Consider the following 20250-nt stretch of genomic DNA (forward strand, 5'->3'; position numbering starts at 1 on the left):
ACTGACAAGAAATATAGTCGGAATTATTAGTTTTTAATGATCTCAATTATTAGTTTTTAACGGTTCTCAATGTCCATAAAGGTAAGGGATTCCCAGGCTTGGTCTGCTTACTAGCTACGCTTATAGGCCTAAGGTCCTAGAGAATCTGGAAAGCAAAGTAAATGGCTTAGGTAAAAAGGTATGTGACAGGTAAAGTAGGATATCATAAGAAATAACGGCAGTTTATTAGGAATTTCTTCAATTAGTAACCTCAGAAGTCAATGGTCTACAAGTCCAAATAAATAAGAGAGCCACTATGTTTTGGGTCTCTGGTGATATTTAGGGCTGCGGAATCAAAGCCATTGTACTTCATGGTTGCAGATGGGTTTTGCTATATTTTTTTGTCAATCCAGGCTTGGAAATGTTCTCCTTTTTCCTGATGTGATAATGATGTTTTAGATATTGCTATGATTTAGTATCAAAAGTTTTATTTATATCAAGTGGCAAGAACATAGGCTACATAAGCTTGTGAAGACTGGTATATGGTAAATGGCTAAGAAGAACAGTCAGTTGGATGTTATCTAGTGCTTGATGCCCTAAAACAAAAGATACATAATCTTTAAGCATAAGGTGGATTTATAAATGTTTTTATTATTATTTATTATTATTTAAAAAAAGGATATGTCCATAGTTAAACCTTGTAAAGGGGCTTCCCCTGTTTAGGGTAGCATAATAATGAGTGCATTTAGCATAGTTGAACTCAGATATCCATTATTTTTAGGAGGGTGGTAGGGAGTGGTAAGATGAGGTGCCATAATAACTGCCTTTTTTGTAAACCCAGCTTCATTTCCCCCTCAGTAAACTTTGCTTTTTAGTCCCTTCTCATACTTCCCAAACTTCACCAAAAATCATGTTTATCCAGAGCTTTATCCAGAGGAGGATTATAACTGATAGACAGAAAGACAGTTGCAGTCCTGGCATATAACCTGAAAGCTTGACAGATGTGGCTCTTTTTCATTCCCCTTAAAGACAGGTGCACTTTGAGGTATAAAAAATCAATCATTCTGCAATAATGAACATCATATATTGTGATACAGTAGATCTTTGTAAATGCTAGATTTTCACAGTACAGTTTGGCCAGGATCAGTACAGTATAGACTTTGTTTCAACTAAGTCTTGCACCTACAGCCTAGCACATTCGGCACTATAGGGAATAATAGAATCATTGTCCTGTCTTGGAACTGGTGAGTATGTGCTATGCTTGTTGGGGTAATGCTGTGAAAATGAGCTATTTGCTGAGAACTTAGATATGGGGTGTACATTGTATTGTAAATGAAGGCTATGCAGATGTAGAAAAGTGCACTTATCAGGGAAGATATGAGCTGTGTACAAAGCCAGATTTAAACAATTAGAGGGTTACAATCGAAACTTGGGGTTAGAAATGTGTCATTTTTATCCAGAAATTCTGTGCTCTCCCCTATTTCAGTTTCCTATATCCTTCCCCTTACCTGTTAAATTTGTTTCAAAGGTTCTGTTTGTGCCGACAAAAGCAATAGCAGAGTACCATGAAAAAAGATTAGCTAACTACTAAGAAGGTAGAACCTAATACACAATACAAGGAAGGATGCAGCTACTCCAGGCAAAGACAGTAATACAGTATATGTAATATGTATAGTGTATTCATTTCTATATTTATTAGTATATTTAGTGTATTTATACTATACATGCTGATCTACAGCACCAGCTTATACAGAGAAAATTGCCAGTGCAGAAAACAGTTACGTTCAGGGGGCAGCACAGGTGTATTCCTTTTCTTGTGGGAGATTACATGACTAGGCCAGACATTTCTCCCCACTATCCTAGGAACAGGACAACATTTTAAGCAGGAATAGTTAGGAATAGGATTAGGATTCTTACTCTCTGCATGCTGAAGTGGTTTGCCATTTGGGAGGGATGGTGGCATAAAATCATAACTGGCAAATGCTGCTAAAACTATGCAGGAGGGTAAAAGAATGGTCAGGGCAGGTGTTCTAACTTGTGCAGAATCAGGAATCACCAATAGAAAAAAAAAAAATTTGAATGTAGATAAAATATAAAAATATTTTCAATGGTTCCTTGCTTATAGCAAATCTTTCATACTTAGTATTGCCTTTTAAAAAATTATGTCTAAAAAAGCATAGGGGTAATTTGTGGCCTTGTAGGGATTCCTTCCAATAAAATAAATGGTTGGCTATGGTGGTGGTCAGATAGTTCTAATCGGAGTCAATTCTGAATTGAATATCAGCTATTCTGACTTTGGATGGGAACTCGAAATCTGAGCATCATCTACTATATGACAAGCATATCCTACTTTGTCCCCTTCATCCTCCATTCACTTCCCAAAAGGGTATGAAATCAATTCCTGGTACTGGTATTCTTGATGTTGTTTTGCAGCGTTTGCTGTTGTCCATGGGGGTCAGTCCTCATGAGGGCAGTATCTTGCCCTATAGATGTACAGGCAGGGCCCTTTTCACTTCTCCTTTACTTTTCTCCTGTTCCTCCTCCTTTTTCTTCTTCATCTTGTATTTATCAGCCCTCAATTGGCAAATGTTTAGCCAGGAAACATAAGTTTGCTCCCAGCCATTCTGTGGCTTGTCAACTGAATGCTCTGCTAACCAAGCTACAGTTGCAGCAAAACTAGTTGGTGGCAGTTAGCTTTTTTAAACAACTTGTGGAGGGTACCATTTTGGAAGATATAATGCTATCATTCTTTTTCAAACCAGGCTGTAATGTGTCCACTTCCCCGAAATTAGCAATGTGAAGGTCACCGGTCCATGTGATGTAAGATACCTGGAATGATGGCTACAGCCAGGGCCAGTACATATCCCTTTACAGCCCATGGAGTGAATGTCCTGTGTGGCGCTAACACGTCTGTACAGGGCAATTTGTTAGCATAGCTCTGTGGTTGTCTTTTCTTCTAAATCTTCTTCCTCTGTGCAATTCTCCACTGAAAACAACAAGGCAAAGCTTTTCCAAAGCTGTTTCCCACCTCAATATGGCATGAATCAGTTTAGGTATGCTGCGCAACCCTCCATCACTAGTGGGATGGTGGACCAAGAGGCGGGAGCTACAAAACCAGGACCTGTGCATGGTACAAGAGTGTGAGTCAGAACATGCAGAGATCAGGACAGAATTAAGGCAGGTTAGGATAAAGCTGGGATCAGAAACCAGAGAGGCCAGGTTCAGTAACAATTTGAGAGGCATGGATGTAGTCTGGACAGGCAAAGGTCTGGGAAAATGCCAATCAAGGATGGTCAGGATTATGTGACAGTTAGATAAGGGGTAAATGTTCTTACTACTACATCTTCAGGGCCCTACATCTCCCCGTTGTTGAGAAATTAGGGTTTACAGAAGGTAAGTGGCTGGCTATGAGACAGGATAGCATGGTATGATAGCTATAGTTTTTCTTATCCTGTGATGGAGCTGCAGCAATAAAATTTTGGGGTGAGTTAGCCACAAGAGTCCCCCACTTATCCTATATTTTAATATACCTACAGCTTCTCTTTCTGGAGAAATTGGGATTCAAAGAACATAAGTGGACATTTATATGTGACAGGGCACCATGGTATGTTAAGAGTGATACAATTTTAATGGAGGGGTAGCCATAAGTGTCCCCTGCTTATCATACATTTCTCTTTCTGTACTGTTAAGGAGAAATTGGGGTCCACAGAAGGTAAGCGGCCATCTATGTGTGACAGGGTAGCACGGTATAATAGTTATAGTTTTTCATATCTTGTGATGGCACCATAGTGATGAAATTTTAGGTTAGCCATAAGAGTCTCCCACTTGCAGTTACATTTCCTTTTTCTTACAGAAAAATTGGGATTCATAGAGAGTAAGGGGATAGAGCTATGTGTCACAGGGTAGGCATTATATGATGGGTATACCATTTTATTAGGGAAAGGGGGGGGGGACAAAAGGCATTTCCTACTAGGCATTTCCTCCAAATCTCCAGTTGCCAAAATCCCTCTGTTCACAGAATGTAAGTGTGAATTTCAAAGGACACTACAGCGCACAGACAATTGGCAGTACCCTAATTTTCATTGCCATGAGAGTGGCCCATCAGGGGGTCCCCAACATGCAAGCTAAATTTGGGGAGCCTGGTGTTGAAATAGCCCCCCTTAATGTGAAAATATTCCTGACTGTTATTAGGATTTTATGCTTCTAATCCTGTATCTGGAAAATAGGTATGTGTAAATTTGGTTTAGTAGCAGCTCCCAGTGTCCCCTGTGTACCCTGAAAATATCACATGACACTCAGTGTAGAAGATATGAAGGTTTATGCATGGGGATAACGACAGCTTCATGGACACAGCTCTCATGCTGCTGCTGGGATTATCTCATAGTAAAATGTGAGCGGAGAACAGCCACAGCTGATTGACAGGTCTATAGGATACACCCTCTCTCTCCCTCTCCTGGTAGACGGATCCTATACAGAAACATAGGAGGTGCGCATGCCCATCCCCCACAGGACAACGGACAGAGAGGGAATGAGCAGAGGGCCACATCTGACAGCTCTGTGGGCAGGATGTGGCCTGTGGGCTGTAGGTTGGGCACCCCGATCTATACCAAGAACTTAATAATGAAATGTTACACATTCTAAATTCTTAGTTCCTTTACCTAAAATCTCTCTACAAATTGTATAATATTACATTAACTGATTTTTTACATATATAGTAGATTCATGTATAGTAGTAGTTTTCTTCTATCACGTTAGGTTTTTTTCTCTACCGCTTATATTAATGTGATTATTGTAGCGTGGATTTGTATTCATTTACACGCAGACAGTGTGGTCAGAGGTTGTGAGCTGCTCTATGTAGTGAATAAGTAAAATCTATTTTTCTACTTACACACGAATTTCCTTTTAGATCATGACTGGCTCTGCTGTTTCCCGTGGTAAGTGCCAAAACATCCCTGATTCACTTTGTTTTATCTGTGGCAGTTTTACCATTCCCATTTAAAGGGTGAACATCAGCACATTTGTAGACAAAGCCTATTTGGCATATTTCAAAGTTTAGTTTTTACATAAGTCTTGGGCCCTGCATAAGGTGTGCAAACATTGTGTCGAGGGTTTACGGATGTGGACAAAGGGAACACGTGATAGGATGTAATTTCGTATACCTATGGTTTGCAGAGAGCCAGGAGATCATTTCAGTGAATGTTACTTTTGTATAGTGAAAACTTCAGGATATAACAAGAAAAATAAATGTAACATAGAGTCTCCTAGTCTACCATCGGCTATACGCCCAGTGGCTCATTCAGATGAAATCCCAGTGCCGGTTACACTTCCCTCTCTTATAGAACATGATTATGGTGAAGAACAGGTGACAACAATGATGAAGAGTTTGAAATTAAGGAGGACTCTGTTGGTAAGGGATTTGATCAGCATGAGTTGAGTGATTTGGGACTATGGAAGAACTCCGAGCATCAAGACTGCGTGAGAAAAACTTACTTGAAAAAGGAACAAAGGTATCGTACTTTACAACCAGAGAAATTGTATTTCTGTAGCACTGTAGGACTGACAATGGCTTTGTGTATTGCCATAACATACCTGGTTTAATGGAGGAATTGGGAATCCCAATCTATAACTGAATGGCGACTATTTGTCGATAGCTCAAAGCGGAGCTTAAAGTGTGTCCTCCTTCACAATGGCAATATATTTGGGTCAGTCCCAATTGGCCATTCAGTTTCTCTTTGTGAAGAATATGCAGACATAAAGAGAGTCATTGAGTTGTTGCAATATCACAATTGGGTCATCTGTGCTGACCTTATAATGGTATGCTTCCTTCTTGGTCAGCAATGCGGATACACCAAGTATCCCTGTTATCTGTGCATGTGGGGCAGCAGAGCGTGTGAGAGGCATTGGGTGGAAAGGAATTGGCCTCCAAGATCTGCCCTAAAACCAGGAGATCCAAACATTCTACATGAGCCACTTGTTGATAGAATATTATATTCCCGCCTCTGCACATGAAGCTGGGTCTGATGAAGCCGTTTGTTAAAGCTTTGCCAACTGAAGGAGAATGTTCCAAGTTCCTCATGTTGGCATTTCCTAGCCGGTCATTTGAAAAAATAAAGGCCGGTGTGTTTGATGGTCCACAGATTGGGCAGCTCATCAAAGATGAACATTTCATCAGGATAATGTCAGAAGTGGAAAAGAATGCTTGGTTATCATTCAAAGCCATTGTCAGGGACTTTCCTGGAAACACACAAGCAAATAATTACACAGAAATTGTCCGGAAACTCTTGGAGAGATACAAAATGCTTGGTTGCAATATGAGCATCAAGGTGCATTTTCTGCATAGCCATCTTTGTAACTTCCCGGAAAACCTTGGTGCAGTCAGCGATGAGCAAGGTGAATGATTCCCCCAAGATCTGAAGGTCATGGAAGGATGGTATCAGGGTAGATGGGATGTATATATGATGGCTGATTATTGTTGGAGCATCCGGCGGGATTGTCCTAACACTGAACACTCCAGGAAAAGCTAGATGCCTAAATTTTTACCTTAACCGCTTACCTGATTAATTTTCAAATGTTTTAGATGTCATAATTGTCAACATAATTTAAATGTCAACAAAAATGGAAGGGTACTCGGTATCATAAAAACTAAATGTGATAGCAAAAATCTGGGGTCAAGAAACTGAAAATCACCCAAAATTTGAAAATCACCCTGAAAAGTTTCCCAAAAATTTCTCAAAACTATCTGGCAGGGTCATCTTTATATAATGCTAACTCATAACATATTTGGAACATTTTCCCTAAAATGCATCTGGCCAAGTTGAAGCAAAGTTCATACTATGAACAGTCAAAGAACAGAAAGATGTATTTAAAAAAAAGCCTAAGGACAAGATCGAGAAAGAAATGTTTTCCATCTTTTTTCCTACTACAATTTGAGGGTAACCAATTACAAAAAATAGGTTTAGACTGCCTCCATGCTATCCAAGGTTCATACAATTGTCTGAAGAAAGTATTTTTTGTGATTTCTCACTAAAAACAAAAATTTCAAAACTTTCTTTTAAGTCTGAGTTCTGACTCTGGATGGATTTCTTGACCATTCTGACTGGAATTGTTCTGTTCCACTTACCACTAGTTGCCTATATTACCCAATGAGCTTCATACTTCCCTGTATTATTTATATGTATATTGTTTATTGCAATATCTATCCTTGTTGTTACATGCATCTGCCCACCACTGCTTGCAATTTATTGTCAACAGTTTCATAGAGACATCTAAAAAAGCCTGTCATGTTCCCCCAAACACGTTGTCTAGTGTAAGTTGATTACAATATCAGTTTGCACTAGTAAATACTTTCAAAGATTAATTAGACCCAGTCATTTATAGCAAATATTGGTGCTGTGGTGCCCTAATCACTTTGTAAAGTCTATCCAAGTCTTCAAATGCAAATTACAATCTGATTGAACAAACTCTTTTCAATTTGCCCTAAATTTCACAAACTGATTTAGATGTTTGATTTAGACATTTGACAATATTCCAGTTTCTAAGTTTGTTTACAGAAATGTGTCATTGAACTCTTTCATGTGAGTCTCACTTGTATTCAGTGACCACCTTCTATTGTCTTTTGGTAAGATTTTCTCATTTCAAATGCCTGACTGAAATCTGCTTGGTACTTTGCAACTGGGAACAACCCGCGTCTCTTCTTTGGTATGAAGATACCTGGTATATTCATTTCTTATCAGTCATGCTTCTGGAAATTCTTTTAAACAGTTCCCTCACTGATATTTCAGTCCAGCATACATTTACTAATGTTTCAAGTCTTTAAATGTACCCGTAAAAGGATACATAAAAACTTGATCTATGTCTTTATGCCTGATGTTTGCTCAAAAGATCACAGTAATTATACTGGAATAACAGCAAATAATGACATGTCCCTCTCTGTACCCATGGTAATTTGAATTTAGGATAAAGCAGTAAACATAATGTACCAGCAAAATATCATGGAAACATGTAACACCAATGCAACATAAAAACCTAATGTTTTACTTAATGGAAATGAGCAGATTTGAAGAATCTGGAAAACTGCTTTGTCACATGATTATGTAGCAGACATTACAGAATTTCCCATGGTGTATCAGTAAAAGGCTTTTAGAGGATAAGAGTGTCAGCAAATGTCAGGAAAGCATTTCTTATAAATAATCTACTAGTTTTACTCCAGGTTGACGTTTCTGACATCTACATCAGGTTGGTCTGAATTGACTTATGTAATCTTTATACATTTTACTCAACATTTATAACCAAGCATGTACCTATTTAAAAAGTGTCATAATATTTTGCTGAACCTATATGAATTTTCAGTACAGGCAATCCCAAATTGTACCCTATGGCTTTCCACACAGTCTGTGTTTAGAAAATTTGCTTCTCCTAGAAAAGCGCTGCTGGCGAGAGGTGCGCCTGCCCTCAAAGTGATCACTATGCTGTACTTTACAGGAGGTTGTTTTATTCCTAACCTGCATGTCAGCCTCTTCCCCCAGGTCTGGTACTGTACACTTCATTACAGGAAGTCGGCTCTTATTGCTGTTGTAACAGTTGTCTTGCAGTCTGTAAGTACAGTTCACATTTTTATGTTGGCTCTACACTGCAACTATATCTTGGAAACACAATTCAAGTGCAAGTCCTGGTGATCCAGTAAAGAAAAGAAAAAACACTTCCATGGAGAAGAAAGTAGAAATTATGAAGAAATCAGAGGGGGATGAAACTTAATTATCCATTTGCTGAGCATTTGGTAAAGCAGCAAGTGCCAATGTATGTACTCCAAGTGCCTTTGCAAAATATTGGAAGATATTATTGATGAAGAAGGTTTTTTGCTAGACCAAACTTTTTTTTAGACAAAACTGGCTTGTTTTGGTGAAAAATGCCTGAGAAGACCTACATTTCGAACATATTTGCCCCATGATATAAGGCATTGAAGGATAGGCTGACTTTAGTCAATAGGGTGACTTACTCTGGGGATTTCTTCAAATGACATGCAACCCAATGTAAAGTAGTATTTGTACCTCCCAACACCACATCACTGCTTCAGCCAATGGATCCGGGAGTCGAAGCCCCCCTATTATATACTTAGGCTTATTGTATACAGGGGACATTATCAAAAGCTTTCAGGGATACCCATGTGATAAGAAGACCTTAAGGGAGTTCTGGAGGTATTATAACATTTATGATGCCATCAAAATATTGCTGATGCTTGGGATAAAGTGAAAGAGGCAAATATCAAAGGAGTTTGGAACAAAAACGTCCCCGAATCACACCAGAATTTCTATGGTTTGCAGATGATGAAATCAACAAAACAAAGCAAGCTGTGGTTGTTATTAATAATCAACTGCAGTTATACATATGTGAGAATGATGTCATAGAGTTACTCTACTGCCATGGCAAAGAACTAACCAATAAAAACCTTATCAAACTAAAGCAGTAGATGACAGCATTTGGGGAAGACAGGAATGGCAAAGTTAGAGGAGCAAGATACTCATACAGAGAGGTTCACCAGAGTTTATTTTACAATTACTAACGGCCTGAGATTCCTCTTGATACGTACTTTCAGAAAACTCACTCCAGATCCAGACTCATTCTCTCTAACAAGTCCATCATCTTTTACCAAGATGATTTTACTGCTGTCTAAGCATTTACAGAAATTTAGGTTTGTACAGAAAGGTAAAAATTATAATACGTTAGGTCAAGCACCTGTCAACTTAAGATCAAACCTACAAAACCTAATACTGTTATGGGAAAGTAAGTCAATGAAAAGTTAAAAGGGTTTATAAGGTTTTTAGGAACTTTATCAACTTTTTACATATTATTAGAAATCCAAAAATGAAGCCTGTAAAATAATATTCAACTAAACCTTCAATAAAATCTAATCATCTAATAATGATCTAAACATTGCAAACAGGTTTGGCCTTTTCTTAAACCTAACTTTGTATGGGGCAGGTTGATAGAGCAAGACGTCTTTCCTAGTTACTGTGGGTTTAGGGTCCATGTAAATTCAATAAAGTATCACAAATAATCCTTCCATGGATGATAGCAGTAAATGTGACCCATGCAGAAACACAGTGCTGGTAACCATAGAAACAAAGAAGGTAATAAACTCTGCAGAACACTGTTAGCAAAGTGATTGAAAAATATATGCAAACCTTGTGCTATGTCATTATTTTGTGTTGTAAGGGGACTGGGACTCATATGGCATGAGCTGGAGAACACATTGAAAACTTGGAGTATGTGAGTGGGAAGGATACAAACAAATGAGTTCATTCAAAATAGGAATTGATAGCTCACAGTCCTTTTATTTTTGGTATTATTATTAATAATAATATTAAACAGTATTTATATAGCCCCAACATATTACGCAGAGCTGTATAATAAATATGGGTTGTAATTGACACGTGCCTGGGGGGGGGGGGATAACTGTTATAACACTTAGATATATGTCGGAGGGAGATTTGGAATGTGAGGGGGGATGATTAGGAGTTCCCCTTTATCCAGGTGGAGTTTCAGGAATGGGTCAGACATCCATGATGAGATGGCTGACAGGCAGCATGAGACCTTATCCAGGACTGAGGGAGACAGGTCAGGGGNGGACAGATAGATATGAGTGTCATCAGCATACAGATGTAAGCCAAAGGAGGATATGAGACTACCGAGAGAGGAGGTGTACAGAGAAAAGAGGACCGGTCCAAGGACTGACCCTTGGGGATCCTTGGAGAAGTAATCAATTTAACACTTTTTGTATTCATGAATATCTACATGTACATTTGCCTAATTTGTAGGAATTGCATAGAAATCCATGTAGAGTTTAATAATTGTACCATTCTTCCAAACCAAAGACGAGTTTGTTGAGTATAATAGGACAATCAACAAAACTAAATTTCATGTCCAATGGCAAACACTAAAAATAGTTTTCAAAACCAGGAATGGTAAAATATTAAAGAATGGTGCTGAGGTGGCTGACTATGTAGACAATTTATATCTTCAATGGCAATAAAAAAAGAGCTTCTTCAACATATAAAGACACAAAAAAGCGCACAAAGTCTCCTCTAAGCCTTTGTAGCCAGGCTGGGGTGCTATGGAGATTACCGGGATAAAAATAATGTCATGAATGTCATATCTATTACACTACTGTTCACATTATGGTCTAAAATTAAAAGTTCAGAATATTTTTATAACATGCATCAGTACATTTCTTAAAATGGACAGGCAAACCTCTTAAGATACCTGGAATAATGTATCTTTTTTATTGGTGGCAGTTTAGCATATTAAGCCCTATTGATGCAATGGACCTGAATTAGTAAAGCGCCCCAAGGCTGGAGAGTATACACTTTCTTCAGTGAAGCTGGGTGATCCGGCAAACCTGGAATGGATTTCTTAAAAGTCATTTGCTATATGTTAGCAAATGTTTTTAATCCTGGACCAGATCAATTCAAGGTTTGCTTAATTACCCAGATTCACTAATGGTAGTGTATCCTCTTCAGGCCTTGGGTAACTTTAATAAACCAGGCCTAATGCAAAAGGTTTACATTATGATTGTGGCCAGTCAATTAGGGCTTCAGTGTTATTTGTATGGAGTGAAATAGAGTTGAATTATGAATATGTCCAGTGGTTGGTAATGTTGCAGATGTAATGTTCTAGGTATAGAGTGTAATAGAAGTCTGGTATGTTGTTCAGTGGTCTCCTTGTTGGATGTGTAGTGTTCTATGTATAGAGTATAACTTTGGTCATGTCCAGATGTTGGTTTTGTAAGGGTGTATGGTATTCTATGAATACGATGTGATAAATTGTATGATGAGCATCTCATCATTGGCTATATTCTTTCTATATAGTGTATTTTTAATCATGCCTAGTAGTAACAGAATTGTATTATGATGGTGTCCAGTGGTTGGCCATTGTGGGAATGTCATGTTCTATGAACAGAGTGAAATAGAATTGAATTATGATGGTGTCCAATGGTCAGCCATGTTGGAGGTACAGTTTTCTATATATAGAGTGTCATTGAAATAGAATTATGTTATATTTGTGTCCAGTTGTTGGCCAAATTGAACCAAAGTGACCCAATAGGTGTCAAACATTATATACCATCTCTCACAGCTGAACTTTTAGGTATTGTCCACAGAGCTACCGATACAGGGGAAGGAAAGCCTTGACGTAATTGTAGTGTTGATTGTACACTAGAAACTAGAAATTATGGTGATGGCCAATCTGGATTGTTCCTTGTTCTATAAGGTGTGTATTATAAAATGAACTCATAGGTTTCTGAGCCAGCATATCGGGCTAGTGACCTTAATAAGTTCAATTTCTGCCTTTTAGCATATTTTAATATAAATTGTTTTGTAGTGCAGTCAGGAGCATTGTTGTTACTAACAGCCACACAAAATATTCTAACACGAGTCTAATATCTAACCAAGGGTTTGCAGAGGTAAGGTGACACTGACATAAATTAGTCAGGGCTAGTTAACCCAATATTTTTAGCCACCTCTAGCCACTCTAATACATATTGACCTGGTTGAATTGAGAAAAACACAAGTACTTCAACCATAAAGAAAATGAATAGTCTCTCCTTCATCACTACTAGCAGAACTGCCTACTCAGCTACCAGAGTTAGCTACCAACCCAGCTTCATACATGAATTCTGGTGGCTCAGCACACTGGCCTTTGCAGAGTTAGGTCCAAGGTTCGATACTCGCCCAGGACACTATTTCCAAGGAGTTTGTATGTTCTTCCTGTGTTTGTGTGGGATTCCTCCCACATTCAAAAAAAAAATACAAGCAGAAAGGGTAATTGACTTCCCCCCAAAATTGACCTTAGACTAGACATTAGATTGTGAGATTGTTTGGGGGACGGCTAGTCACATGACTATGGACTTTGTAAAGCGCTGTGTAATGTCAGCTCTATAAAAAATTCTGTGTAATAATAATTATTATTTATTATAAGTCTCTGATATTTTTCATTATTGTTCCAGTGTTATCAAAGTATATCCAAAGAAATATTTTTTGGATAAAGCAGGGAAGAATTAAAGAGGAATTAAACCTTGTGATACTTACCTATTCCTCAGGGCACCACCATCTTCTTCATTCTTCTCTGCCCGTCAATGATCTTCGGCCATCTTGATTGGCTGGGATGATGTAATTCCCTCATGGGTGAATGGGACTCCATGTATTCCTAGCATGCGCAGGGGAATCTGTGGCAATCCTGGCAACCAAAGCTAATACTGAGCTATATTAGCCCAGATACCCGGATTTATCATGCAGGTAGGAGGCCTTATATTGCAGGGACATCTCCTGTCTCTTTCCAATTATGACCTGTCTACTCGTGTATTCCTAAAAGTGGAACTTCACCTTACAAATAAAACATCATGAGTAGACATATTGGTATTGCAGAAAGGACAGGCTATGTTCCACTTTAAAACCTCTGGCAGTGTTTTGTGCTGTTGAATTACCGCTGAACAGATTTTCTTTCACCTCTTGTCTGTGAAGAAATCTCATTAAAAAGGGGAATTTCTTGCTGAAATAGTTGTCTCTGGATGATTTACCCTTCCTTTTTTTTCTGTAAAATTTTGGATTTGGACAACGGTCACCAGTACAGAAAGAAGAATCTTCTCAGGAAAGGTGCCGACTGCTATAAAACCTTCACAGAAGGCCGACAGCTTTCCCTATACATTTATATTACAGACACCAAAGGTGTTCATTTACCTCTGCTGAATCTTTTTTAATAGCAAGAAGAATCCACAAAGTTATAATAATGATAATAACTTTTTTATATTTGCAATTTATCTCCAAGGTCCAAAACCCTTAGATGCTGAAAGCAATTTGCACGGTTAATAAGATGTATATATAATGATTGTTATGCTGTTGTACATAAATGTCCTGGTAAAACCTCCCTTTCACTTCCGTAACAAAAAGCATAGACTGCCAAATACATTCTTTTCATGGTGTGAACATAAAGATGAAAAGTTGTAGACAAAATTAGGACTTTGCTCTTTATTAGATATTTTATTAATAATGACTTGTTTTCTTTTATTTCATCTCTGCAAAAATCATGTAAAAAGCATTGCGGACATCATTGCTTGTGCAGCGCCTATCTGGATATATTTGACTAGCCACCCACACTCCTCCTCTCTCCTTCTAGACTGGATTTTTAAGCAGAATCCTATTGAAAAGACATCCTGCAGGGATGTAGAACATACTTGTATCTATGGAGATTGCCATGGCAACTGAGAACATCATTCTCCGCTTCCTCTGTGATGTCACGTGAATCTCAGCTGTATAGCGGGTGCAGGCTCCGCTCACATTCCATCAATATGTATTGAACGCCATTTACCTTCATTGCTGCATTACTATTTCTGCCTCTATTTAAATCTGCTGTTTCAGCATTTCATTGACAAACAATGCTTTAATAAGCTTAAACTAATGTGCACTTAATATGTCCGTTTCTTAGGTGTTCATTCTGGGAATTTTGTGTCTTATTCTCTCTTCTACCAAGAAAATGGAAGCATAAGATATTATCAATGTGCATGCTATCAGCCATAAAACCACCTCCCTTTACATATGTGGCTGGCACATTTAATATATCTGTTATATATACTGCCAAATGTTTTTAAATATTTTATTATCAGCCAAAAGCAAAAAAAAATATTTTTATTCTCATAAAGCCACAAAGCTGTCATTGCTTCCATGTCTCTATGTGTTTATTTTGCACCAAAAGAGATTCTCAGACATGGATAATGAAAAATGGGCACACATAAGCAATTTATTCCAATATGTTTTCTATTATGTATACAGCAAATGGCAATACATAGTAGATATCTGAATATATTAATGGGAAACACCCTGATCTGCACATATACAGTGTTCTTGTCATGTCCCCTGCCACTATCACTTTGGGAATTCTGTCTCAGGTTTATTGAGGTTCCCCCCAGCTCTCCAATTGGTCTCCCCTTTATATTTCATCAGCCTGTGTATACAGAAAGAAGAGCACCCATTTAACCTTACATCCCTAATCAATATACTCTCCCTTTTTGTGCACATCATCTCCTTTTATGCCGCCTTTTGTGTCCCCTCCACACACCTTCCTTGCACTTACTGCTCCATGTTGAACCGTCCATACATTCCTGCACCTCCAGTCCCATGACATGCAATCCACACTCTTCTCTTGTATTTATTGCCCATGTAGAACCTACCTCTCCTGTTACCTACTGCTCCATGTTGAACCCTCTACACTTATCCCATGCACCTTCTGCCCCACTCTGTACACCTGTCCGGCACATTTTGGCCAATAAAACTTATATTCACTCTTTAATATCCCCCACTTTTTTTATTCTGGGTCATAGGCATTTTTGCTATTGGTTACTGGAAACCATATTTACATTACCCATGAATAGGAAATCTGCTGCCCCATGTACCCTGTATTACATACAGCTCTGTATAGACCAAATAGTAGTGGAGAGTGATTGATGGTGCAGAATGAATTCCTGGATCTTTTTCATTGAAGTGGTCTATGCCTTCTGGTGAGAGATTATACTCAAAGGCAATGTATTGTATTCAGTGTATTAAAGTGCTGTAATATTGGTTTATATTATTTTCAAAAAATACCTGAAGTGCTTGCAGCCAACACTATGCTTTGAACAAAACAGTATATATACACACACAATCATTCTCTCCCAGTTCACTTATTTATCAATCCATTCACTCATCAACATACATATCCTGCCATCCCATTATCCATCTCTCTGTCCATTCACTTATTCATCTCTCTTTTCATTCACACATGCATCCATCCATTTGTTTCTTTGTTGTTAGTTAATCCATCCATCTAAAATTTCTCTAACTCATCCACCTAAAGCTTTTTCCTATCTATCCATTATTGCTGCTAATCTTTGAATTACATATAAGGTTTTATTACCTGCACGAACATCTGGCTTAATTCACAAATAGTATTTTTGTTTTTCAGGAGAGACACTTGTTCAGATACCTGTATGGAGGAAAAGCTTTCAGTCATTGCTGAATTGCCTGCAGTAAGTAAAAGTGCATCTTTCTTGCCCCATTAGTGTCCAAGTTCATTTTCAAGATTTAGTATTTAAAATACTCCAATATATACCTATATTGTGAAAATGCAGCATTGGCACACAGTCCTCAGTTGAAGTTACACGTCATTTAGCTCCATACATTGACGTCCATTGTGCAGTTATCTGTGTGCTAAACTTTGGAAACGTACAGTATGTAAAATGCATTTCTCATTTGGTTCTCTGGTTGCTCATGCAAAGTTTTCAAAGGCATGAACGCTTTACCAGTAGATTCTAAATGTGACAAGCTGGTTGAAGATCCTGCAGAAAGCTGTAAAAATTGGCTGGAAGCCATTAACCCTTTAGCACAAGTTAGTATGGATTTGTTTGGCCTTTACAGAGTTGTGTTAAGCACAGGTGAATCTTCTCCCACAGAATCCCCTCCCCTTCCAGAAAGGTTAACACTGAGTATAGGTGCCAAAACACTGGTTCACCTAATGTTATATGGAAGTTCTATTATGTGTCACATGTCAACAGACAACATTTAGATAAATCACTTAAATCAGAAATCTTTTCACTTTCCACAGTGCAGACAGAGAGATGCTGAAAAGGCCAAAAAACATTTTTTGTACCCAGTGAACATTTTATAAATATACCCCTAGGGGACTGCTTTTACAATGCTTCCTAGAAATAAACCAACAAATTGGATCAGAGGAATCTCCAAGGTTCCCCAAGCCTGAGCCATATAGTGAGCCCATTTCAATTACTCTATGGCTGGAAGCTGTATGGATGTATGATGGACATTGATGGAGAGTTTTAGCACATTTTCCTATCTAAGGGGCAATTTACATAAGAGTGAGTTATAAGTGCAGACTCTCCTAACACATTCTTGACTTATTCTAATATTTATTCTAATATTTGGCAGTTGGGTCTTACTGCAGACTTTACATAAAAATTAACGGAGCAGTAAGCACTGTGCTGGCTTTACAATGATTCCTGGTAAAGAATGGTACAGTTCTGGTAGCTGTGCTCTATTCCGGAGGAATCACATTTTTTTAATCTTTTGCAAAAAATGTTGTGGAGTTGTGGAACCTCCTCACCGAAATGAGATAATGGCCATTATTTGTTAATACAGGAGAGTGATAAAAGTTCACTTGGGGTTCTCCAAATATGGGCCAATATTACTACTATTCCTACACTTCCCAGGGCACACAAAATGTGCTAGCGGTGGAAGCTTTTTCAATGCTGCAACACTGATTGATCAGTAAAGAAGGAGGGGACCCATGCTAAAAAATGTAATTGCATAGGGAACTTATTTGAACACTGAAAGGTAAATATTAGTTTGACTCTTTTATTGCTGGGCAGAGTTCTGTTCATACTTTTATAGAAATGCATATTTTAGGCATAAGATTATTAAAGTCCCCCCCAAAAATATATTTTCTAAAGGCAGAGGTCCTGTAGAACAAAGTAGAAAGCAATGTACAGGACTTCTAACAAGGAAGGGAGATCCCCCATGAGGGGACAGCAAGGTGGAACAAAATCCTGCCTTGCTAAAACTTTTAGCAGGAAAATTTTCTTTTTTGCAGTGGAAATTTTTTATCTGTGAATCATTGATAAATATATTTTAAAATATATAGTCAGAGAAAAGAAGACAAACTTAGGGACATGACTGAAACCTTTATATACATAGAACGTGTGAAGAAGGTTCAGCATGGCAGTATTTTCAGCAAACAGCAGATATCACAAACACAGGGGCATGAGCTCAAATTTTTCTAGGAAAGTTAAGAGCTAACCTTAAAAAGCATTTTTTTCTACTAAAGAGTGGGTGATGGTTTGAGCAGACTTTTATAAAAGGTTGAAAGTTTCAACACAAAGTGAAATTACATATGCATAAAACAAAACACAGATCTTTGCTTAGACAGGAGGTCCCCAACCCCTGGTCTGACAGGTGGGCCGCGAGAGCTTGGAGACCAGCAGTACTCCGTGGCTCTGTCTGCTGGCGCACCGGCCAGAGCTGTGGACCATGTCTCCCCTACCTATCGCAGGCTCAGGGTGGTGGGCGGGTTGTGTCTTTATGATGTTACTCAAAGTGAAGTTTCTTCCTGTTTAGGTGACAAAGGACTGGACAGCGCGTTAGTGGTCCAGAGTCCATAGATTCAGTGGTCACCGAGTTGCAAAAGGTTGGACAATACTATATTTCTATGAGGTAGGTTTATAAAGAAGCGAATCTAACATGCTACAAGCATTCTCCAGTGAAGAATCAGTCACTGCTATTTTTTACACATGGACCTGGAAGATTCTCCAACAAACAATATTGATTAATGTCATATTAACTGCTTTATAAGTAGACACATATGGGACAGTGTTTTTGAAATCATACAAATATATTCATTTTCACAATACATATATATGTGGTTTTGTGTATGGAACTATTCCATGTCCTGCTATCCATATTTCTTGATCAGTCCTCAATGTCCAGAAACATAAGTTGTTTGAGATTGAGAGTCCTGAAATATTAGAATTATGCCTGATTTGTCCCAGGTAAGGCTCCAGAATGGGGATAGAGATGAAAGGGGATAACAGGCAACCCTAATGTGTCCCATTTGCAATTCCAAAAGAATCCGAAAAGGCACCATTAGCTTTAGCTTTCGCTATAGGGCTATCATATGGGATAGCATGTTCTCCCCCAGTCTGATGTATGGAAGTACTGTCTGTTAGAAGGTCCAATCTACCTGATCAAATGCTTCTGCATCTCTCTGCATCTAAATAACATAACTCAAATTTTGTTCGAATGGGCAGTGGATAATATTTAGCATTTTTTTAATAGCATTGTCTCTTCTCTAAAGGGGACAAACCAAACTTGATCAGAATCAATCAGCCATTGCAGAAAGAGGCCAGTAGAATGGCTAAGATTTTGTTATATAGTTTGTCTATGTTCAACAGAGGAATGGGACTGTAGCTAGCCTGTGTGTAGGATCCTTGCCCTTTTCGGGGATCCCAGAGATGTAGGCCAATAAAAGATCACAAAGTGCAGAGCTTTGTGGCAAAAGAGCTTTAGCTGCGTTCAGAGAAAAGGTACTCAAGGGGGGTAACAAAGATTTATAATAGTGTCGGGACAAAGCATTGGGACCCGGGGATTCAATAATTTAACAAAATGGAGTCCAATTTTGGGCAATTTGTTTTTTATTAGAAAGGTAAAATAAAATACAGCACCGTGCCTTAAACTGTATATTTTCCATGAAAAATTTCTAAATCATGTGTATACATAAAAATCTTTTGACTGGACACTGATGAGTATGATGGAATATGATGGAACTACTGTATGGACAATCTCAAAAGATTTCCAAAAATTAAAGTTCTAGAATGAGACATATTTTGAATGCAATGCCAGATTTAGGGCTAAACAGATAATTGTCACTCTTAATGTTATAGACAATTTTCTGGGTGGGATCCTTAGGCTATAGCAGACGCCTATAAGACCAATTACCATTTTTTGATGGAGCAAGGTATCTCCACATGTTACTGTTTTGCAAATGTATTTTTTGTATTAGTAGAAGTGTATGAGAATATAGAACATGCCATAAAAAAGAGACACAAATATTAACAGAGACTGGTCAGCCACTGAAAACAGATGAGTGGTAGATTAGTCATAAAATAAAACATAGCTACATTGTTATGTTCCAAAAAGGACACATTGGGCCTGATTTATTAAAGCTCTCTAAAATTGGGGAAGATAGACTAACATGAATGAACGGTGAGTGATCCAACAAACTGGAATTGATTTGGTCCAGAATTGAAGGCATTTGCCAAATAACAGCAAATTTTTTTAAGAAATCCATTGCAAGTTTAATGGATTACCCAGACTGACCCCTGATAGTGTATCTGCTCTGGTCTTGGAGAGCTTAATTAAATAGAGTTCATCAAGCTCACAAAAACATAAAATAAAATAGAAAACCAGCAAACTGAGAAATCAAATAAATCCAGCAGTTGGAGAAATTGTCAGACAAAAATTATTTCCTAAATTGTTCCAACAGGTTAGTATTACATGAGAATTAGGGAGGGTACCAAAAACATGAAAGATGCTTAGGACACTATAAGCAACGTTGTCGTACTTTTTGGGGAACAAATCAAAGCTATGGCAAGTAAGAATTGAATCAGATGGACAGAATAAGAGACCATACAGAGACAGAAAAAAAAAAAAACAAACACCAAAAGCTAGAAAAAAAAAGTTT

General features: G+C 38.1%; 1 protein-coding gene across 7 annotated transcripts in view; it reads left to right on the forward strand.

Moving 5' to 3' along the window:
• Positions 1-20250, forward strand: part of LRRC4B (leucine rich repeat containing 4B) — a 57103-nt gene that overhangs the window by 29504 nt on the left and 7349 nt on the right. For 3 of the 7 annotated variants that reach the window (XM_072425495.1, XM_072425500.1, XM_072425497.1), the window contains exons 2-3: positions 15967-16030; positions 18129-18224. The gene's annotated coding sequence lies outside the window, so the exon portion shown is untranslated. Of the gene's footprint in view, positions 1-4885; positions 4914-15966; positions 16031-18128; positions 18225-20250 lie in introns of all 7 variants that reach the window. The other 4 variants (XM_072425498.1, XM_072425496.1, XM_072425502.1 and 1 more) reach the window with 2 other exon arrangements.

This window comes from Pyxicephalus adspersus, chromosome 11, assembly GCF_032062135.1.
Source record: "Pyxicephalus adspersus chromosome 11, UCB_Pads_2.0, whole genome shotgun sequence".
In the NCBI taxonomy this organism is placed as follows: Eukaryota; Metazoa; Chordata; class Amphibia; order Anura; family Pyxicephalidae; genus Pyxicephalus; species Pyxicephalus adspersus.